The sequence below is a fragment of the Cupressus sempervirens genome, chromosome 4, assembly GCF_028749045.1.
Source record: "Cupressus sempervirens isolate cs-2001-9-10 chromosome 4, ASM2874904v1, whole genome shotgun sequence".
Lineage (NCBI taxonomy): Eukaryota > Viridiplantae > Streptophyta > Pinopsida > Cupressales > Cupressaceae > Cupressus > Cupressus sempervirens.
The window spans coordinates 298,111,397-298,136,370 of record NC_143121.1 but is presented as its reverse complement, the minus strand read 5'-3'; the positions used below and the strand labels follow the sequence as shown (position 1 = coordinate 298,136,370).

The following is a 24,974-nucleotide window of genomic DNA, read 5'->3' as shown; positions in this document are numbered from 1 at the left end:
GATCCTTCTTCTGTTGTGAAAATTAGAACACCTTTTTAATAAAGGGTTGCATAAAGACACCTATCATACAACTTCTATATGGGTGTAGACTTGTAATAGCTTTCTTTTGATTATTGTCCTCGAGGTTTTATCACTTTACATGTTTCTATTTCAGCGAAAGTTGGTTTTAATACCTTTATCGTTATTCCTACTTCCAATCAAGTTCAAATTAAGCTTAGTATTACATGGCTCTCTTCCATACACTTTGTAGCTTCTCTTGTTCATAAACATCTTAAATTTCCCTATGATGGAGACATTATCACTATTAATCATTTCCTTTACGAGTCATTGTGTCCTAGAGATTGTACTGATATTGATTTTTATTGGTCATCTCATCCTGAAAAACCATCTACTCATCTCAATCATCTCTGTAGAAACTATGAACAACATAAAGTAGCCAAGATCATGGAACACAGTCTTGTTAAGGGATGTTTTTGTATGTATGTTTTGCCTACTTCATCTATCCCTTCTACTTTTGAACCTTCTTTACCTTCTAGATATGATCCCTCAACTACTATATATGAACCTATTGTTGATCCTTCTTCAAAACCTATGGTAGTTGATCCTAATCCTTCTAGTTTATCTCGTAAGACTATTCGTAATCAACGCAATTATCAATATCACAAGAACCATCAAGTTGAAGCTAAGGCTAAAGCTCATTCTCTGTCTTCTCAACCTACATCTTCATCTCAACCTTTACATTGCTTCGATCAAAACATGAATGAGTCTTTGGAGGAAGCTAAACAGGTAACCCTATGCATATGGATAAACATGATGATTTTGTTCGTATTTTAGATTTTATTAATCTTGCTATGGAAGATACTTTAGATGATGAACATGTTAATAGCGATGAATAATTAATTTATATAGATAATGATGTTCCTAACATGCTTTCTATGCAACTTACAATCACTTCTAGTAATGAGCATAGTAACCCACAAAGTCTTTGCTTATAAATGGATGTGATTTCTACCGTGATGGAGCTTTTCCCTCTTGCAAGTCGCATCCTTCCCCTAGCATTTTCAGCTGAGATGTGTGCTTCATTTACCATGGTAGTCCTTGTGTTCTATGTTATGTTTTCTCTCGTGTTGTGTTTTTGTTATATGTTATGATTTGATTGCTTTATACAATCCTTGTTGCTTTGGTGAGCACAAGAGAATAAAGTGATCACCCTTTCGTATACATTCTTCTATTTCTATCTCTTTTCTTCTATATTTTGTTATATATTTGGTTGTATTTGTAATATTGTTCATACCAATGATCTTGTGTAGTCTTCTTGGTTGCTTATGATATGGTAGCACCGATTCTTTTTGGTCTCCATGTTATTGGCCCAAAAAAATCTTCTTTGTAAATCTTACACGTCTTTTCCCCCATTGTGTCGTAGTTCTACTTCCTTAGTCGAATGGTGATATTTCATACTTGATACAATATTATATATTATCATATGATCGTATTGACCCCAACATTAGTAGATCCCTTTGTGTTCTCTCTTTTTATTATGTGCTCATTTTCCTTTATATGTTTCTCTTCTTAGGGGCATCTCAAAGTGGAAACATTCTTAAGTGGATGCACGTACACTTTCGTTAAGCCATTGCTGATGTTAAGGTGTTTGCAATCACTTTAACGTGGTAGCATAAACTCTGCTCATCCTTTGATCATGAAGTACATAGACAGATTATGTGTATAACTTGAAGTACTTTAGCCTCAAGCGCTTAGTATGATTTCTATGTCATTCCCAAATCTATGTATTGTTATTTCATGTTTCATCTTTCTCTCTTTCCTTCTGCTTTCTTGGAACTATTGAGAGTTCTTGGGGGCTTGGCCTCTTTTGGATCTCTCTCTAAACTATTGACAATTTGAGAGGCTCAATCCTTCTTTTGGATCCTTCTTTTGACTACTAATAGTCTAGGAAGCCTGATCTTGTTTTGATCCCTTAAGGACACACACATCCTTATGCCTAGGTCACTTTTGATTCTTCCTTGTGGGATATGGAATTCCCTTGAAGTTGAATCATTTGATGGACTAACTAGCATGCCACATGCACTTGCTATACCATTTGGTTCACCTTTGATTGATTGACTAGGATGCCCCACACATGAGCTAGACGATTCCATGCCATCCCCTTTTCCAGAGACACTTCCCCCTTTTTTCTTTTTTCCCCTTTCATGTGTGGTTTACAATAAGGCATACAAACCTTATTGAGAAAGTAATTCAACCCTTCCTAGTGCTTATATCTCTTATTAAGATTTTGGATGTGACAAAGACCCAAGTCTCTTGGGGGCTTGATGATTTCTTTGCCTCCTAAATCACGACAAGATTAACTCTTTGCTCTTGATCTACTTTACTATGAGTTTGACGAAACTCATACTCTTGCTAAAGTGGGGGCTAAATGTACCATCTTAGAAAATGGATGCACTTTCCTTTTAAGACCTTTTAGCACCCTTCCCATAATGTATTCCTTGAACCATGGATAAACCCGTGCTCGTGTCTTGTTTTCCATATCTTCCTACATTTTCTCCTATATTTCTTCTAGTAATTGTTTGTTTCTTTTGTGCCTTTCCTAACCTGATCTGGAGGACCAAGTCAACCATGTTATGGACTAGGTCGACCAGACCTAGTCCCCAATGATTTCAAGGCTCAGGACCTAAAAGGCCTCGACGATTTAATTAGTTTTATTGTGCTCTCTAGTCAACTTGTATTGTTTTCCTACTCGAGTACTCATATATAAGGAGGCTTGAAGGCTTCATTTTCATATATTATGATCTCATTCATAATTCATATCTCGAGGAGTTCAAGCATTTCAAGACAATCAAGCACTCTTAAACATTCAAGCAAGGAGATTTCTCTCTAGCATTGAATGATCGCTTGTGGGCATTTCATCTTCAAGATCTAGCTTAATGTTGGCTATCAAGGGAGGCCATCTAAATTGAAGCATTAATCATCCTCGATATTGATGCACACTTACATCCATGACACCATAATGGGATTATGGTAGACCCGTTGCAAATTTTGGAGATATTCTATATTGCTAATTCAAGGTCTACAAAATATTACAAACAAAATCCTTATTAAAAAAGGTTTTGACAAAGGTGAATCCTAACATTTATCTTGTTTTTCAGTCATTTACAGTTAATTCCTTAACCTAGGACTTGACCAAGGCAATTCCTCATCTAACCCAACAACAAAAACCCTTAATTTTCTATGTGTAGAAGCAAGATAGTAGGATTTCACATCCACATTTAGAAATAACTCTTTGAAAGCTTTCTGGAGAAGTTGGCTCGAGTTTGTTACAGTGTCGTCGACTACATCAATTATGTGAAAAGATGTCCTTCCTCTAGGTTGAACTATTCCTTTCTACGATTCCTGGGTTTTGTTCCTTTCATCGATTCTTTTAAGAAACACCAAACGTATATTCCAAAACAGCCTTAGATCAGTGACTTTCAGAGCTAAAATACATCTTCCTCTACATATTTGAAAGTGAGTCTTTTATATTGTATTCCTTTCACATCTATATCTTAGACATGTACATCTTAATTGGGCTAATTGTATACACATAGCATCTAGATCTACATTCTTTGAAACAATTGGCTCAACTGTACGCACAAATTATCCTAAAAGGACCAAAGAGTGTGTTTCCTTATATTGAATTCCCCTTTATAATTTGAATCTAGTATTAGTGCCCTTCTTCCTTTGGGTTCTAGCTAATCTAATTTGGATTGTAAGTGGAATTATATTTGAAAATTCCTCTCGTTCTTTCATATACATATTTGAATGGCATAGTGGCCCAGAAAAAATGAAAGATCCACAACCCTATTAAAGTGTCTTCCTTTCCCCCTAAACATGTTGGTTGAGTAAGTTCATGATACTTGGTAATTAATTGCATTATTGGGATTCATGTCAAAGTTTTACTCCCAGATATAGGTCAGTGGAGGGAGTTGTTATACTAGAATCATTTGTTGCATTTCTGATATCCAAGCACGTGCGCATGCATATGAAAGGATCTTGTGAGACCTGAACTCCCAAATATATGTCGGTCGAGGGATTATTTATTTGGGGGTAGGGTTAGGTACTCTCATTGCCTTTGGGCACTCATTGTGCGATGGTCATGGGAATGTATGATAGATGCGTGGAGTAGCTTCTCTCGTGTACCTTGACTTGGAAGTTGCCGACAAGGTAAGGTGAAGAGGTCGAAACAAGTGATAACCAAGACTAATAAATGGGTAATAAAACTTAATAATAAGATACAAGAACACCTGTAAGATTGTTGAGTGTCCCAAGGGAGCCAGTTTGAGGGTGTGGTGCCTATACAGTTGCTAGTCTTCTCCAAAAGTTAGTTCTCAGGCACAGTGCGATGGCCTCATGTTGGGGTTGATTCCATACTGATGTTATGACCTCCTGAGGGAGTTGATTCTACACCATATATAGCTTGGGATTCTCAATGCCAAGCGACTTCCACTCCACTAGAGTCCCTACATAGCTATCATATAGTGGGTCTGACTAGTGATATGATGTACTGCATTGTCTTCATGCGCATATAGATGTTGGTATCATACCTAGTTGCAGTGTGTGTTAACCATGGGTGACTACCTTATATGGTAGTCGTCAAGTCATTATCTCCATCAACATGGTGAGAATGGGTCTGTGAGTACCATGTCATTGGGAGGCATAGCTACCTATACCACTGTTAGGGATTGGTATACAGAGATGGTATGCTTCTAGTCTTGAAGTTGTTGTTGGATGTTCACTTGGATTTTTGGTGTATCTAGAGTATGTTTCCTTGTGAATTATGCTTTACTTTGGATGCATGGATACCATGTTTTAGATGATGCTTAGAATGTTTAATTGTTCCATTCTCTTATCATGATATTAGACCTTATTGCTTATATGATGTTTCTTACCACTACTACGTATTAGGGATGCTATTGGTAGACTAGCATGTTAGAGGTACTTGTTTAGGTGATGTTTGTTGATGGTTATTAGTAAGATAGATCTCTTAAGATAACATCAACGATGTTTTTGGAAATTTGAGAATTCATGCTCAAGATTATGGCTAGGATCTTTGAGATCTCAAGGTGCTACTAAGGTTGGGAAGAAACAAGTGCGGTTAATTTAGTTTGGTTGCATCTTATGCTTGTCCTTTCCTTTCATTGCGATGTTGCTTATGCACATGTTTTACTTTGAGGATGATGATTATCATCGATTATAATATGATGTTATGTGAGATATGTTGACCATTTTTTATCCTATTAATTCACTCAAGTGTTTTCTCCTCGAGTTTGATCGTCTCTGTACTTCCTAGCATAGAGGTTTTTCTCTATTTATGTCTCTTGTTAAGCATTTTGGGGTGGTTGTCCTTCTGGTGTCACATGGGAGAGCAATATTTCGTGCAACAGTGCAATATCTTGTGTCATAGAAGTTATATGTCACCTAGAAGAGAAAAGCTCGGTATAAGTTTTAGATGTCTAGCACAAGCCTCGAAAGGTATCTCGCCTACCTTGTGGGGAATACTCCCACGAGAGCCAATCTTGGCTCGCACGAGCTTTCAAGTTGTTTTGTTGCATGACAAACAATGAGTATTTTCATGTAATTTGAGAAGATGCAATTTGTACTTTTGGATACCCTTTTGGGGTTTCTTTCTCCCTAGACCTTCATAATTTGGCTATTACGCATTTGGGATGCTAATGTGATGACGTCTCTTTATTATGGTGTTTTAGCTTGGTTAATGATTTTATATGGATTAATCACTTAGGAACTTTGGATTTGGTCTCTAAAATGAACCCTAGTTATAATGTTAGATTATATCCTAAGATGAACCTCGTATGATTAATTCATATAGATGGAATGAATGCGTTAGTGATGAGCGCTTGGGCGAGTGTCTAGTTAGTTAGGTCTTTTTCTGCAATATCTTTTATGTTTGTAGTTGCATGTACCTATGCTTTATTTTAAAACAAAAGTTCATATTTGTTTATCCTTGTTTCCTAGGATCTGCAGGTGCGGCATTACATCTCGTATTAGAGTCCATGTTCAAACATTGGGATCTTTGTGTATATGATGCACATATGGTTGTGGTTGTTGTGTTGTGTAAGTGTGAGGGTCTCTTGCGAGCTCATGATATCTTATTGCTTGGGTATCTACTTGTGATGAACATGTTGATCTGATTGATGTGACTCAAGTAATGTGAGGAGAAGGAAGTGAATCCTTTGATTCTATGTCCCTTTCAGGGATGGATAATACCCCTTGGTCAGAACCTCATCCGAGCATAGTAGACCATGTTGTGGGTTGTTGCCCATGGATTTGAGTGGATGGTGACCCTTGCGTGGTCTTTGTTGTGGCCTTGAGTGTCTCTAGTGTTGCTCCTTGTGGAGTATGGTGCACTTTGTTGCTTGTGCTCTCCCATTGAAAGTAAAGAAATGAAATGTAGTTGTAATTCAGTGTTATTATAGTAATGAAATGTTTCCTTTCATTGAGAAATGAGTGTATATCTTGAAATCATTGCAATAGAAGTAATTTGTTGTTTTTGATCATTTGGGTCAATGACTTATGTCCCCAAATGGCTTGTTTCTTAACCTTAAGAAAAATCGTAATATTGATAAATCATACTCTTGCATTCATAAGAATATTGTAGCATGCATATGCATGAGCTCATTGATGTTATATTTTTTGATGTGCCAAAATGTGTTCACTAATTCTACAAGGATGATGTATTTCTTAGCATCGTGTGATGATTTATCCCTCTTTTGTGGATGTTCTCAATCAGAACATGTAATGTGACTTGATTGATGTCTTATTTTATTTGGTTAGTAGATATTTTCGCATGTTGTTTGGGTTAACATTGGCTTTTGGTATTTTTTCTTGCTTGCACTAGTCATCAAATTTCTCTATCTCTCTCTTTGTGACGGTTGTTGCACTTGACTTATTGTTGAAATGAGCTCTTTTGGTGATTTACTGTTGGAATTGACAATTCCCCCATTTGGGATTTTTCTATTATTTCATGGTGACTATTCTGAATGCTTTCTACTATTGGCCAGTCTTGTGTTGTGACTCTATCATGCTCTTTTCAAACCTCTCATAGTATGTACAACAAATAAAATCATAGATAACATACTAGTGTGTTTGTGAATAGATGTAAAGTTGTTAATAAAAAATGTACCCGTTGAAATAAGGATTAAGAGTAATGTTATTCTTGAGGGGATTTCTAAAAGATGAGTGTTTTTTTATGATAATTGATTCTTGATCTCTTGTTTTGGAAATATTTCAGTTTCATTGTTCATAGATGCTTCAGGTATGGTTAAATTAAGGAAACCTTGTAAATCGAGTAATAATGGTGTAGAATAAGTAATTTTATCTTTCATTTCATGTCTTATGTTGGCCTTGGCATGTCCCTCTCTTGTTGTTCAAGATGTTTCGTTTGTTGTTTGTTTTGGTAACTATGATTGTATGTTTTTGGATGGGTTGTATTCTTTTGAGTGGTGACTCTAATTCTTAGGTCCCAGGATTCTTTAAGCTCCATCATGTCATAGGTCTCGTCAATACCTTTTGACATTTTTTAAACAGAGTTAATCAGAGTTCGGATGGGAAAATTATGGCCTCTGGAGTGAAAGCAATTTGTGTTGATTTTAAAATCTCATGCGAATAAAGAAGTTGCCATGCATTTGCTTGCCTAGGGCATGCAATATATCACCTAATTATGTGGGAAATCCTGTGTGAGACTCTGGTAATGTAAAATGTCATTTGGGGAACAACGGACACTTTTTTGCACTTCTGAAAGGTGCAAATTAATGTTCTGGATACCCTTATTGAGTAGAGGTAATTTCAAACACGACAGATCCGATTTATGGGTCGTTGAAGAAGTTTCAAACATCATGTCATTTCTTAAAGGACAAGTTATTAATCCTCCATGATCTACTTGGTCCTTAGTGGGGATTCATGTTTGCGTGTGTGTCTTCAGTATAACACCAATCCACATTTGTGATCTGCGAAGTGATGAACGTGATTCTTTCTTTCTTGGTGTAGATGTTGCCTTTAGTCAATGGGGTGTGACTTAGCCCACCTTTGAGATTGGCTTTTGTTGTAGGCCTTGGCTTAGCACCTTTCTATTGTGCTTCCCTCTCTTTGAAAGTGTAGGTTGGTTTATGTTAAGTCATCATGATAAATGCAAATTTGATGCTCTTGCTTTGTGAGTGATCTTGTTAGGGCCCATTAGTTGTCTACACCCTTGGGGTGGTTTGACTATGTTTTTTTATGAGAAGAATTAATTATGCATATGCCTGGTTTATGAGATTATGATATAATTGATGGTTTTGTTGAGGTTTGAGTCACTAGTTACCTGGATCTATACAATATAACAATGTTGTTATGCGATTACCCTGAGATGTGAGTAGTGGTTGCACTATGTATTATTTGTCTTGTTGCACTTGAATAGGTTCCTGCAGTAGTGTTTACTCATGTGTTTGACCATGTTGACTTATATGTTTATAGTGTTATTAATGCTATTGGGTAATTGTTATTTTTTCCATTATTAAATACTTAAAATAATTAGAAACTAAGTTATCCATATTGAATTCATTGATTTATGTGCTAGGAATATATATCTTGTCTCTTTCAGTTATTTATGAAAATTGATTCATTAATGATTATTTAAATAAGATTAATTAGATACTTTATTACGTGATTTCACGTAATTATTTCTTTGGCTATGATATATTGTGCATCTATATCTGGTTGTGTTCATTTATTATGCATGACTTATATCCCCAACAATGGCACATGGAGTTAGTGATTTTGACATATCATGTTGAGCCAATATTGTCCCTGTATGGGCGATGTATCTTTATTATATTATTTTAACTCTTCAGTAATTAAATAATCTAGATTCATAATGCATTATGTGATTAGACCCATGTGCATGCCCATGTATTTAGGATTCTGCAATTGTCACAGAAAAGATTAAATTAAATATTATGTTAATTGCTGAGAGGGATTTTATTTATTTGAATTAATCTTTATTATTGTAGGCTAATTTGTCATAATTGAATTCCAAACAATTAAACTTGCCTAATTTAATTGGGAAAGGGGTAATTAAGTGATTAAGTCTATTTATGTTTTAAAATTATAAGTTATGTGAAAAAATGTTTATAAGATAGTTTTTAGAAGTTTTAAAATTATTATCCACTTTGCATTTTATGGGAGAGAAACTGCTCAAACCCCCTTGTGAGCATTTCTTGTTTTATTTGTTGTGGGATTGGCTCGGCAGGTCAACACGAGAGTGTTCTCTTTGGAACCGTAGTAGGAAGATCTTCGTTTGTCGATTGTTTCGTCACATTCGACGGCCTATTAATTTTACTAGGGCATTTCCCATTTTGCCCACTTGGTTGTGACGTAGGGTTTTCTTGTCTAAACTATTTTAGCTCATGTTAAGTTCCAATTTTCGTTGCTAAATGGTTGGAGAACAAGAACTAGTGTTTGCCTACGTTTTCAAGTCTTTATTTGACCTGGTTATGTAGGTATCAATATTTTATTATCATATGACTTTGAAAAACAAGTTTTGGTAGGGTTATGCTGCTCAAATTAACTTGAGCTTGTAGCTCGGATTTTATTTGAGTTTTCGATGTTTGACCCCCATTTTTAAAATGGATTTTGATCCCCTCAATTTATTTGATGTTTGATTTTTGGGTGTTTTAGCATCGCCTCATTTTGTGTGACATCTGGTATTTGCCCATTTCTCAGTTTGGCTTAATCAGGGGTTGAGTCATGTAGCCCCTTAAAGATTAGGATCGTGGAATCAAAATGGTTATTGGACATTCTGCGGTATTTTATTTCCCGATCCAAACTTGTACTTCCATACTGATTTTCATCAACTTGTGTCTTTTGATGGATTTGTCGGATTGTGACATGGGCCAGTTTAATAAATTTTGTTGGAACCCTGGTCTTGTGACCATATTGTAGAGTTTGCATTTCAATTTCATTATTATCTGAGAAGTTTGAGTTTTGATCTTTTTATTCTTGCCTCATTTTGTGTGTCATCCATATTTTGTTGCGGTGCCTTACTGGATTGTGAAAATGGATTGTATTCCATGATTCCTTATTGTTATGCCTCTACTTCATGGACATTGGTATTCATAAAGAATTCATGCTCTCATATTTTGGCTAATTGACTGAGTTCATGATACTCGGCAATTTATTGCATTACTGAGATTTGTGTTGAATTTGTACTGCCAAATATAGGTCGGTTGAGTGAGTTGTTATACTTATATCATTTGATGCATTTCTCATATACAACCATTGCATCAGTATTTTGTGATTATATTCATGAAGATGGTCGTGTGTCAATACGAGCACATGTGTGTGTGTATGACTGGATCTTGTGAGACCCGAACTCCCAGATATAGGCCAGTTGAGGGATTGTTCATTTGGGGGTTGGGTTGGAAACTTGCATTTCCTTTAGACACTCACCATATGATGAGCATGGGTATGTAGGGTAGACGTTTGGAGTGGCTTTTCTCGTGTACTCCACTCTGGAAGTGGTCAAAAAGGTAACATAAAGAGGTTTACAAAAGTGATAACCAAATTTAATAAATGGGTAATAAAACTTAATGATAAGATAAGAGAACACCTATATCATAGCTAAGTGTCTCGAGACTTTTGCGAAAGTTATTTTGAGGGCACGATTTGATAGGCCTCTTGTTGGAGTTGATTCCACGTCAGTGTCATGACCTCACGAGGCAGTTAATTCCGCACCATATATAGCTTTGGCTTCCTAATGCCAAGTAACGTACACTCCACTAGAGTCCCTAGAGTGGGTCTAACCAGTGACCTAATGTATTGCATTGTCTTCATGATAATATAGATGTTGGTATCATTCCTTATTGGTGGGTGTGTGTGTGCGTGCGTGTGCGTGCGTGTGCGTGTGCGTGTGCGTGTGTGTGTGTGCGTGTGTGCGCGTGTGTGTGTGTGTGAGCCATGGGTGATTGTCTTATATGATTGTCGTCATGTCATTATCTCCATCAGCACGATGAGAGTGAGCATATAAGCACCACGTTGTTGGGTGTTGATGTGTGTTTTATGACCCACCAAACAGTAGAACAAAATACCAAAATATCTTATCCTCTCTTGAATAAAGTCTTGTGTATGCTAAGATTCCTAGACGATCATACGATGACTTCAAGGTTCCTTTAATGTCAAGTCTTGCCTGTGGATAAGATCGGTGGTTGGTGTGATTTGTTGATGATCACAAGGGGCCTTACGTGTTTATTCACATTCATTTCAAGCCATACTGGATGTGGGGAGCTATCTTAAGGTTTTGCCATGAAGTACTTTTTTGAAGTTTTCACAAAATATGCAGAAATTAAATAGGATATGGTTCGAGAATTCAATTCTAATCCTAAGGGTAGTGATGACAACAAATAGTACTCTAGTGGACAAATTCCTCAATTTACCGAGCTCCACTTCACCAAGTTATACAACAACTACGCATGAACTATTGCAATCTTCAAAGGTTATGCCAAAGATTTTTCCTACCACCGCATACGCCATCATAAAGAACAATGTATATGAACGATAGAAGTTAAGCATATGCATGAAAGGGGTTCAAGCTAACTTTGCACAACAAATTAGAATCACTAAAAACGTCAAAAGTATGAACCAAAGGAATTCTTCAATACACCATCATCTTCTTCATTGTAATCACCACACATTAACAAGGCTAAACTTAATCTAATTGAAGAAATTTAAGAGAACAAGCAAGCACTAAGACACATCAAGTATTCACCAAGCTCCAATGAAAACTTTATTATCTCAGTAGCTCATAGCAACAATCTCATAAAAATCCCACTTTACAAATGAGAAATGAGGCCTTTATATAGGTCCTCGATTACAACAGGTGGCTCGGATGATCACAATAACCGATGGCCAAGATTGTGCCACATCGGCCCTAATTAGGGTTAGGCCAAAGGAAAGGAATCTACATTATGCAACAAGGAATCTACTATTGTAGTGGGTAATAAATTCCCACTATGAATGCTCGTTTAGGAAGGAGTAGGGTATAATAAATGACCCCTAAGAACACCCACTATGCATTAAATGCATCTATCCTTGATACCAGCGTCGGAAGGAGTGAAATTGTTCTAACATTGTTTCCAATTCCTCTGTATTAATGCTTGGTGCAAATTCTTGCTTGAACTCTAGAACTACAATTGCTCCTTCTACTTTTCCCTAGCTTTCATCCCAATCTAGTAGTAAGTCCTTAGTAGTCTGCATTGTATTCAAGAAGATGGAGAAGTTCTCAAAATCATCTCTTTCATAAACATTTAGGTGAAAGAATTCCTCTAGCTTGACTTTCATATTATCAATTGTCATTTCTTCTTCCACTAATCTCTGCAATAACAAGGATGCAACTGCGTTGAATATTCCTTGCTTGATGTTGTCAACAATCTTCTTCCATCAAGTGGATTCCTTGGTGAACCTCTCAAACATTTCCTTAGCTATAATCATTGCAATGTATCATTGAATAAAATCATAGACATCCCCCTCGTTGATAACTTGACCATCAATCAATTCTTGCTTTGGGGTCTCCATAAGATTATGAATGTCGATAATCACCTCTTCTTGGTAAATATGCTCATCCACCCATGATTCCTCCATGCACTGGATCCTAGAGAGTGCAGCTAATGCCCTATTGTGTACTTGCACTAATTCTTCTACATGTTTGAAGGCTACCTCCTGAATTCCTTTGACCCAAACCTTTGCACCTTGAGCAATCCGCTTGATTCTGTCAATATCACCTACCACTTCAACGGAAACCCCTGTTGGAGGGACAAATGATGGACCTTCTTCTCTTACTAGATAAGGGAAGTCATTGATGTACTAACATAAGACCCTAATTTCTCTAATCTATTTTGCCTACCCTTCTTCCACTTTCTTCAGCCTATCCTTCAAAGCCTGTGTACAGTCATCAAATTCTTCTAATATTTGCTCTTGGGAGGCCCGACTAAGATTTATTTTCGTAACATGGTATTCATCTAAAGCAATCTAATTTTTGCCTTTGTCAACCATGGGAGTCACAATCTGCAAGATTCTGGATCCTGATTCTCCTCTGATGAATTTAGTATATCTTCTTGCTTTCCCTTGCTCTTCCGATCAATTTGATCGGTCCAAAATTTCCTATAACTCAATTGCCGGATCAACCTCCCTTTGTTGACACAATTGAATTCGTTGCCTCAAGCATTCCAGAATAGGTATACTTTGGTCTCCCGGAATCACCAATTGCTCTTTCCTTTGGACTGCTCGAACGTCAATATTGTCTTTACCTCCTAGACTATCCACTATAACTTAAGGAACTATGGCTTCAACATTTGGAAGATGTATTGCTACTGCTGGAGTTTCTTCCTCTAGTGGACCATCTCCATCATTAACCATTTCTCGCTCTAAGATTGTAGCGAGATTTTCCTCTTTAGCGATATCTTGATCTCTCTCTCTTTCTTGCATGGATTTTTCATAGGAATTTATACTTATTCTATCATGATTTGGCATATCCAAATTTTCTTCTTGCTCAAATCTCCTTATACTCGTCCCTGCATCCTACCTTCAAATGTTTCTATCTCTTGAACACTTTGAGTGCGACTCGGAGAAGAGGGAGCATTTCCATGTTTTTGATTCTTAATTTGAGGTTCCTGGATGACTTCCTCAATCCTAGGACACTTTTCTCAACGTACCTCTTTCCCTTTCTTGATTCCTACATCCTCAGATGCAGTTCATCCTTCCTCAATAGTCCCTTCAAATATTTGTCCTGATCTTTCATCCCTAAGTGATCTATGACCAAGCAACCTATATGTGAATCCATTAGCTAGTGCAACAATTTTTTCAAGGTTACACTCAATCCACCACTTTGTAAAATCCAAGACAGGCTTTCAAAGAGCTTCTAGATCTGTAACTTCTTTCCTCTTCCAATCATATGGGCTCATACTTTCAAGATTGAATCTCTTTCGCATCACGTTTGGATCCTCCTCCATTTGATCAAGAACCTTGAATAGGTTGCATGTTCTGATAATGTTCAACGGTAATCTTGAATGCATCTTCTTTCTAATCTCATTCTCATCTGTCGCATTTGCCCAAAAGTCTTCAAGGTGAACTTTGTGTTGGTACTTTGATCCTCCTACTGATGAGGTCTTGTTGTAAGAATCAAAATCATTTCTATTCGGATAAAGCAGAAGACGGAAGAAGTGGAGCTCATCTGATGATTGCTTTGCAGCCTTTAGACATGGGCATACCTCAATTTTCCCTTCTCCTATGGAAATTGGGAACTGTAATCCTAACTTCTTCTTCCCTTTCTGAATCTTGTCATAGGTTGTAAGTTGTCGAGTAAGCTCTAACAAGACCATCTTGTACGTTGGGTACTTGGGAAGTTTGTATGGCTCCATCGAGAATCCTTAAACTCGGAGGTATGAAAAGGTGGGAAACTGAATGAACCAGGCACCATATTCTTCGACCAACTTCATCACACCCACTGACAATCTCATATATAGCCTCTTTTATAGTGTTCTTACTATGTGCATGGAAAATATATCATTAACCCTCATGTAATCATACTTTGAATATAAATGCAACTGCGGGTAGCATTCATGGACCTTGAGGTGTTGGGTTTCGCTTCCAATTGGTCCTCGTAGTCCATCATAATTCATTCTCTATGCTAGTATGTAGATGACATACGAGCTTATGTAAAATTTCCTTGTATGCTCTAGATTTATCAACTGTTCATTCAGATTATCACTTATGAGCCCAGCCCAATCTTATTCTGTCGCCTTCCTCCATCGCCTACTCAACAAAATTATACCACATCCAAGATTCAAATCTATAAGAATGAGGCATGCCAAATATGCGACTCAACATAATGATCATGTCACTATATTCCCTCGGCAAGTCGAACCATACTATTTCCTTAGGAATCTTGGAATGATGCGATCTATTCTTTTTCAACCATCTTTTGTTGATTATTGCTTCACAGAAATGGACTCCAAAGGTGTACATTCTCAATGCTTGCTCCTATGTTTTTGTGACCATCCTTGGGTGAGAAGGAATTCCAAACGTTTCAAAAATGGATGGCGGAGAAAAATCTGCCAGAATATTTTGCTCAAAATCCCTGATGGTTCTGTCCCTAGGACTGTAGTGTTTGGTACATTCCGCAATTAATTCTGGATGCTGAAAAGAAGGGAAACCAGCTACAGCAAAAATTCCACTTCTTACAATTCTTGTGGCTAGGTGTGTTGGCTGATGGTCATTGTATCCAAGCATTCTCCAGTTAAAATCTTTCAAATCAAGGCCGTTGAGGCTTGTATCTTCGATTTCTGCCCACTTTGACATAATTTTGGATTCAGCATAGAATCCTCTCCTTTCATTCTTTATCAATTGTTCGCATGTTTCTCTTGTTCCCCTGGGTTATGTCATTCTTCTTTCCTGCAAAATAGAAAATGTCCACATGTAAGACTATGCAGCGAAAGTATAAAAAGAAGATACAACTTGTCCAAAAGACAAAGATTTTGGATTTCCATATTCCTCTCCGAATTCACAATATTTCCACAAGAAACGTGCAATTTTCCCTAACTCATTTGAAAGGTTCCTTTCTAATAAGATTCAAAATCCTCTGCCACTAATTTCTAGAAAACTCCTCAACGATTTCGGAAATTTCTCAAATCTTCTTTTTGAAATCCTTAAATTTCACTCCTATTCTCAATTTGCTCTTCAAATTTATGTGTGAGAAGGAATGAATGAGAGGGTTTCTTATATAACTCATCCCTCAAAAAAGATGCCTTTAAAGTTGTAGGCTAAAATTAGGTAGTTGCTTTACTTAGCCATCAAGGTTTCCATCTTTTGTGCCACGTGTCTCTTTTTACTGTTTGTTTCAAAAAGTTTCCATTATTGACACTTTTAGCTTCAAGATGAAACGAAGTATTCCTTTATCCCATTTTGATTTTTGAAAAAAATTTATTAACTAAATACCAATTAAAATCAATATTTAATTAATTTCCATGTTTTAATGAAAAAAATCAAATTTCTTTCCAACTTTTCTCCAATATTTATTTTTTGGATTATTATTTAAAACAACCAACTTAAATATCAATAAAACTAATATGTAATTTTCCATGTAAATCGAAAAAATCTCCTTGAAAGAAAATCCTTTTTTCGCTTCTTTTTTTTTAATCCAACTTTTCCATTTATGAAGAATTTTCCATTCTTTTTCTCTTTTATTTTGATCGATTTTCTTTTCAAATTTGGGATTTTTCTCAAATTTTCAAATATTTCAACTTTTCATGATTTTTTATACTTTTGGGATTTTTCACGAGATTCTTTATTTTCATCCTCAAGAATTTTGAATTTTCGCAAGATTTTGGATTCCAATCTTCTTTTTTCTTCCCTTTGGAATTTTTTAGGATGTCTTGGATTTTCACACTTTCCATGTTTAAACGATTTTTCACATTTTTCAAATTTTTGGGTGATTTTTTTTGAATTTTTGAATTATTTCAAGTTTTCCAAATTTTAACAATTTCTCTGAAACTTTTCTTACCCTTTAGGATTTGAGTTCGTCAAGGATTCCACTCCTTATATATATATATATATATATATATATATATATATATATATATATATATATATATATATATATATATATCACAATTTTTCCTCCATAATGCGCGAAGAGCACAATTTTCCAAACTCATATGGGTTTTATCCTTGTTAAAATAAATAAAATCCTCCATTATGTGAAAAGTGCTCTCAATGAAAGGTGTGCGTTGCAGTTCTAATACAACGATGGATTATTTGTCTGTGGGAGACATTCCACGGCCAACCCAAATGTGCGTTCTAGAATTTGCAGGAAGCGGGGTTTTTGTCGGACAAAGGATTTTGTCCTTCACAAAAAAATTCCACACTATCATGAACTTCCGCTCCATAGTATGTGGAAGGTGCATTTTTAAGGCAGTCAGGGATTTTGAATTTGACCATTCCCTGCGAATGGTTGACTTGCACTCCACCAAACAAGGAAATCCACAATGGAGGCTTTGTTCAAAAAGCAGGGGTCTCAGGCATGGGCGATGGTGACTCTTGGTCACAACATCTGGTGACTCCACGGGTGATGTTACAAACATTTCAAGGATAAAACTTAATTCAAACTCAGAACCTCTGGTTTCTCAATCGTATGTCACCAATAAGAGAGAAAACAAGCTCAAAAGGGGATAATAATCATATATATTGGATCAAAACACATTTACTCTACGAGAACCTAAGTGTGTGCAAATGTATTAATTCCAGCTCAACAAGACCACTCAGAAATCTTAGGATTGATCATGACAAGTTATTGGTTCCTCTTGACTTCAAAAGCATCCTAGACATTGCCCCACTGCCAGTCAAGGGTCCATAGCCCCGACAGAGTGGTAGCCGTAAAACCAACAGAGATTGCTCCACTTCCAACAAAATATTCTTTCGAACACCTATGGAGATTTTCGCGTACCCCCAAAGCCAATCTTATTATTTCATCTTTCTTTTTTTCTCTCTTATGTTCCTTTTGAATTGGTATTTCATTTCTTTCCTTTCTCTTGGCTTATAAGCAATGAAGCTTACTATGGGTTTAGGAGTTACAATGGCACTGAAGTAAGATTTTGAAATTTTCACAAGTCATGACCTTTCCCAAAGAAACGTAAATGGACTTAGAGCAGTCGTCAAGAGTGTGAAATATATGGCAACCTCAGAGTTTAGGTGTCAAGACACAATGTATGATTAACCTTCCAAGTTGAGTATGTTTTCAAACCAATTGAAAATATATGAAGGATGACCAAGATTCCAATGCTCTTCATAACAGTTATCCAAGAAATGAAATAAACAAAACTCAGTGAAATCTTCAGATGAAGTAACCGAATCACTACAACACTCCACTTGCAAAAAAAGACTCTCACAGCTACAAGCTACCTAGCAAAAGCCAAAACTAAAGCCAAAACCAAAAGAACAGCAAAAAGAAAACCACACCACCTAAGGATGACAACTCGGGGAAAATGAAAACCCAACAAACAAGGGAAAGAAACCTAAACTACGCAAAGCCAAAACTCTCACCAGGAGAGGGGAGACAAACCAAAACCCCCACCTAACTAAAAGGAAAGAAAAAAAACACACCACAAAGGAAAACCTAAACTAACTATGTACAAGTTAGGCTTCACAAAGGAAACCTAAGGGCATAAATAATGCTTGAGGAATTGCCCATTGAAGGGAAATTGGAATTCCTTCCTTGTTAGAGTCCTAAGCTTAAATGCATTATCTTCCAAAATTTCAGAAATTTGGTAAGGACCTTTCCACAGATTGTCAAACTTTTCATGTCCACCTTTCTTCTCATGTGCCTTGTCCCAACGAAGTACCAGATCTGAAATTCAAAATTCTTAAACCTTCACCATTTTGTTGAACCATCTCTTGACAACTCCTTGATGTTTAGCAAACTTTTCCAATGCTTCATCTCTCTTTTCGTTCGAGTGCAGCAATTGAGTCAAACGTGTCTGCACTCTATCTTCCCTTCCATAAACTCTCGCATGAATCGTAATGTTGGAATCCTCAATTGGATAGGAAAAATTGGATCTTGTCCATAGACCAAATGATATGGAGATGTCCCCAAAGAACTCTTTACACTGATCCTATCCACCCAAAGTGCGAATCTCAATTGTGCATCCCAATCTCTCGGATTAATGTCTAATTACTTCTTCATTGCACTCAATAGATTTTTGTCTGTTGATTGTGCCAATCCATTCCCTTGCAGATAGCGATTTGATGAAAACTTCAGTGTGATCCCATAGTCAAATGCCTAGTTTGAGAACTTCAATTATCTAAATGTTGGCCCATTATCACATACAAATGCATGGGGACATCCAAACCTACTAATGATATTTTCTTCAAGAAATTTGATAACGACCTCTGTTGTGCAATTTTTTAGTGATTGAGCCTCATTCCATCTAGTGCAATAGTCTATAGCAGTCAGGATATACTAGTGGTGTCCTAAAGATGGTGAATTTATGGGACCAATGAAATCCAAGCCCCATTTTGCGAATGGTTTTACTTCAATAACAGGTTGTACTGGCATAGCAGGATTTCTTTCACGTATCGTAGCTATCTGACATGTGTGACAAGTCTTCACATGTTCATAAGTGTCTTTAAACAATGTTGGCCAATAGTAACCTGCTCTTGATATTTGATGAGTCATAGCCAAACCACTTCCATGATCGGTTCCATATTTACTATGAAAATGCGCAATGATGCGTCCAACCTCTTCCTTTCCAACACATCTTAAATAAAACCCATCATGGTTCTTTCTATATAGCACAGATCCTTGAAGCATAAAATTTTGACTCTTCATTCTCAATTAACACTTTTGAACATAAGTCAAGTGTGATGGAGACTTATGGTTCAACAAGTAATGAACAATATCATCAAAACCATTCATCCGGGGATACTTCTTCTAACACATATACTTGTTGTACTAACCCAGGACCGGTTGTACACAAGGTTTGAGCTAGAGCTTGTCCTCGTACCAACTTCATTGGTTGTATCTCCATATCATATTCTTGAATAATTGCCATCCACTTTCCTCTTCTTTCTCCCAACTCATTTTGCATTAGCAAAGTCTTCACTGCTGCATCAGGAACTATTGCATAAACCTTGCTTCTTAGGATGTAATGTCAAATTTTCTTTATTGCTTTTACCAAAGCGTAAGCTTGTTTTTCAACATTCGGTTATCTCAATTTTGTGGCTTTCAAGGGTGAGCTCATGAATGCAATAGGATGTTCATTCTGATCATCTGCCTTCTGGGTGAGGATAACTGCACAAGTATGTTATGAGGCAAAGGAATATATATAAAATGGCTTGGTGTAGTCTAGACTCAACAAAACAGGAGCATCCACGATTGCTTGCTTGATTTCTTTAAATGCCTTCCTTGTTGTAGGTGCCCAATCTATCTTTGCTCCTTTCTTTAACATGTCATTTAATGGCCTTACTATCTCTGTGAATCCGATTATGAACTTCCTTACGGAGTTAATTTTCCCAAAGAATGACTTTAATTCTTTCTGACTAGCTGGCAATCCTATCTTTGATATTGCCTTGATGCGCTCAGGATCAATTGAGATTCCTCGTCCTAATATTACATGTCCTAACAATTTCCCCTCAGTGATAGCAAACATCCATTTCTTTGGATTCAAGGAAATCTCATATCTTCTACATCTTTGGAAGATTCTCTTCAAATCACTAATGTGATCTTACCTGTGTCAAGAGAACACCGTGAGATCATCCATGTATATGATGATGCACTTCTTTACCAAGTCTCTGAAAGCATAATCCATGGCCCTTTGAAAAGTAGCTCCTGCATTGATCAAACCGAAAGGCATTCTTCTATAAGCAAATGTACCCCATTTAGTTGTGAATGCGATCTTTAGTCTATCTTCTTCTTCTACCGTCATGATTATATCCAGAATAACCATCTAAAAATGACATCATTTGAGAACCGTTAACAACTTGTATCACTTCATCTAATGGTGGCACCAAATAATTATCCTTCTTTGAAGCTCTATTGAGATTTCTGAAATCCACACATAACCTTATCTCTCCATTCTTCTTTCTAATAGGGACAAGGTTGGCAACCCACGTTGAGTGTTGAACTAGGAACATAATTATTGCTGACAATAACTTCTTCACTTCTTGGTGTATTAGTGGTTCTAATAATGGATTTATTGGTCTTTGCCTTTGTCTAAACGACTTAGTATTTGGCTTTAATGGAATAGTATGTGTGATGAGAGACGTATCATATGTCTTCAGATCTTCATATCCCCAAGCAATCACATCAGAGAATTCCTTCATAAGCTTCAATATTTCCTCCTTTTCCATGGGAGTACAAACTTTCCCAATTAAACATTCTTGACATTTTCTCTTGTTCCCAAGTTTACCTTTTCATATTCCGCTCCTTCGGTTCTTTGGTACTTGAGGGAACTTAGTCTGTCTACATCAAAAATTCTCTCTAGTTCAATAATTCTTTTGGAATGGTATTTGTCCTTAAATTCATAATCTCGTCAATTTAAAACTGAGTTGGTTGTTTTTCTCCTTCATCGATGACTTGCGCTTCGAATATTCTCGAGCTTGCTAGAAAATTGAGGATATGCTTATCATCTTCAAACACTTTAAAATTTGTGACGTTGTCAGGAACTGATGGAACTAAAATCAACTCAACTGTGAATTTCTTCAAACAATCCATGGCTAATGGTTCCAATGAACTTGCAGATTGAGCCAAAGAGTTTGCTACAAGATTGCTTGTTGGACATATCGTTTTGATATTGAAAGCATCAAAGCTTTCGATTAGGTCTCAAACACTATTGCGATAACGACCCAATCTTTTATCGTGGCATGTATATTTCTTGCGTACCTATCCAATGACTATGTCTGAATCTCCACATACATGTAGGATTTTGGCCCCCTTTTGGATAGCGAGGAGCAATCCAATGACCAATGATTCATACTCAGTCACATTGTTAGTACACGGGAATTGCAACCTATGTGATGCCAAATAAGTTTCTCCAATTGGGCTAATGAGTTAAACACCAACTCCACTACCTTTCTTTCATTTGGATCCATTGAAGGATAAGGTCCATAATTGATCATTTCCATATTCTATGGGTGGTTTTACCTTTGAATCCTTGGATTCTTTATGATGTTCTTCTTGTCCTATTTCACCCTTCTTAATTCTCTCCTGTTGTGGCTCCAAAATTTTCATACAGGATGAGTTCACTTTGGCCACATTTTTTGCTATCCATGCTTGTGGAACCATTTTGGATACTTGTGCAATTGCAACTTTGCACATGCTGCATGATATCTCAGAATGAAAAGTATTATGTATTCTACACCAGTTGGGTAACAAAAATTTTTGAATCGATGCATCTTTTCCTAATTCAACTTCCTACTTAATGCTTTTTAGGACAAAATTCCTAAAATTCTCAAACATTCCTTCATTCAGTGATGGTTCTAAATCATCCATAACAGGTACCTTAGTGAAAGTTGGAGTCACATCAGGACATCCCCATTGATTGTAACCTTGCAACATTAGAACCTCTCCGGTTTTGGGAACATATGACCCCCAAAGTGGTTTCCATGAATAAGATCTCATTATGTTTGCCGTACTTCGTGATCACCAATCTCAGCCTTGGAGTGCTCTTTATCCTTATCTAATTGGGAATTCCATTCCATGGAAGCCACATGTGTGAAAGCTCTGTTGCAATATAGCCATTCAATTTCCTAGCCCAATCTCTACTGAGAAGCATGCCATATCCCTCAGGAATATCCACAACAGATATGTCAATACAACTTTGAACACGTGGATCAGAGGCTAATTGCATGTGAATATTATTCAACTCTCCCAAGACAGGGACCTTCATTTTATGCAATTGTGTAACCTTCTTGTCAATCTGAAGTGGAATCAGTCCCAAACCTCTACATATGTCCAAAGGCATTACATTGCTTGATGCACTAGAGTCAATTAAACAATTATGTAACATTTTCCCAAAAATTCTAACAGATACTAGGAAAGGTGCAGGTTCTTCCTTCCCTTGATAAAAAACCACTGGCTTCTGCCCTTTCGAATCAAATGCCTCATTGTTATGTACAGAATTTCTCCCATTTTGTGTTGTCACAAAACTTTCCACTACAAGAGAATTATCTCTAATCATTTTTAGTGGTAGATTTTTTTGGGATATTTGTCCATTTGATGTAACCTTCTGATCATCCTGAGAGATTTGTACCATTCCAATGAAACTTGAAAGATTCTAAGAAAGCTTAGATGCATATGGCGATACATCGTCTACAACATTGGTGTTTTGTGCAAAATTGTATTGTTGGACATTGGATACCCCTCTCGGAAGATGTGATACATTTTGAGAAACAATCTTCGTGGAGGTATCATTGAAACTTCCCAACAATGTATCTCTAATTTTTAAAATTTTCATCAATTCATATAATGGAAGACTCACTTTAATTTTCTTGAATTCCTCTAATACATAAGAACTCAATCTCTTCAATTGCTCTCCAGGAGGACTTCCTTTCTATTTTTGTCCTAGATTTTCACATTACCTTTGTTCTCTTTGTTGAGCGGAGGATTGAAGATTATTCTTTCCTTTCTCACTTTGTAAAGAATTCATCATGGAAGATTGGCCTCTACCTCCTTGAAAGCTTGTGAGTTGTCGACACTCAGGTTAGTCTCTGACAGGCTCAAGATTATTGTTCGCATTGGGATGCGGAGGAGTTGAAAAGTTATTTGAAGGAACTGACAATGTTAATGGCTCATGGTTCCTATAATTCCTTTGATATGTCTTTATCGGAGTATTACCAAATGTTTGTTGATAAGCTTGCACTTCACTTGTCCCTTCCACCAAAACACTATTGTAGAGAGGCAGGAACAAAAATGCATCCCTATGTAGTGATTCGTTTGGGAGATACTGGTGGAGGTTGATTTTTTGGTGGAACTTGATAATGTGGCATCTCCACGGGACCATTTGCTGAAACCGGTGGGAATTTCTAATTAGCTTGTATTGGCATGTAATCCTGAGAATCAGGAGGAGGTAATTTAAAATCATCAAAAAACCAATCCTTGGTCATATCTTGGTGCGGGCATTATCTCATATCTCGTAGGAGGAGAATTCTCCAATGCGGCTTTATTCCTCACTTCTCCCTTAAAAACATATGTTGCTTTTTGAAATTCATGACACTGTAATTCAGAATGTTGACTAGTCTCATGTAATCTACACCATCTAGGTATGCCCCCATTATTTGGATTAGTGTTCCATGATCTTCTTTGATGACCTTGGCTATTATTACGATATCCTTGATTACCTTCATTAAATCCTTGATTGTGTCCTTGATTACTATTGTGATGTGGAGGGGGATTCCCTTGATAACCTTGGTTGCTACCTTGATATGACTGATAATTCCTCTATGCATTTTGCAACTGATTATTCTGATTTCTAAGGTAAGTGACCTCAATGGACAACCTTTTCACTTGTTCAATCAAATTTCTAACCTCATCTTTTTCCTCTTGGGTCCTTGTAGAATTTGTCATGTTCTGGAGATAAATTGGCTGTGTGGGCATTGCCTGTGACATAAGTGCTCCAGGATGCAACAAAAACTGGTTCGAAGGGGTAGGAACTGGATTGATAGTTGGAGCATAATTCAAAGCTCCTTGACTTAATGTATTTGTGTTTCCAAAATAGTTGAGTGCTCCATTTGTAGTTGCAAGTGATTGTAAACTAACTTTCTCTGCCTCAGCATATGCTTGAATCAAACTTGTAGGCACTGGATGAGTTTTTTGAACAAACATAGATGTGAAACAATCCAAGGATGCATGGGAGACAAGTCATGTTGCATCATCTCCTATGCGATATGAATCGCACAATCTTGAATAAGCCTTTTAAAATTGGTTATTGAAAGCACCAATTAGTTCACATTCTTGTCTACTTATCTCGATAAACTGCCTATACAATTCTGCAGGGATGATAAGCAATCTAAACTTCCCGAGGAATGCATCCTTCAAATGTTGCCAAGTCCGTATTGAATTTGAATGGAGGTTGATATACCAGTAAAATGATTCCTCACCCAATGAATAAGGGAATAGTCTGCATGCAACATCCTCATCTTGCACATTTCCATTCTGGAGGACATCCTCAAAAATCTTAATGTGCTCATCAGTAGTTCGGTTCACATCATTCACAAAGAATTTAGAACAAAAGTATTATGGATTCTTTGGCATATTGTTGTATGCCGCAAACGTTGCAAGCGGTGATGTATTTTGCAAACGCCATTGTTGGGCCATTGTTGGAACTTGTTGTTGGATAGTTGCAGGTGAAACAACTTATATAGTTATTTGCACAAATAACTGTTGAATT

At 36.8% G+C, this 24,974-nt stretch overlaps 1 long non-coding RNA gene across 1 annotated transcript in view; it reads right to left on the bottom strand.

Annotated features, from left to right (window-relative positions):
- Positions 1–24,974, bottom strand: part of LOC149561189 (uncharacterized) — a 52,291-nt gene that overhangs the window by 16,998 nt on the left and 10,319 nt on the right. The gene's annotated exons all lie outside the window — the stretch shown is intronic.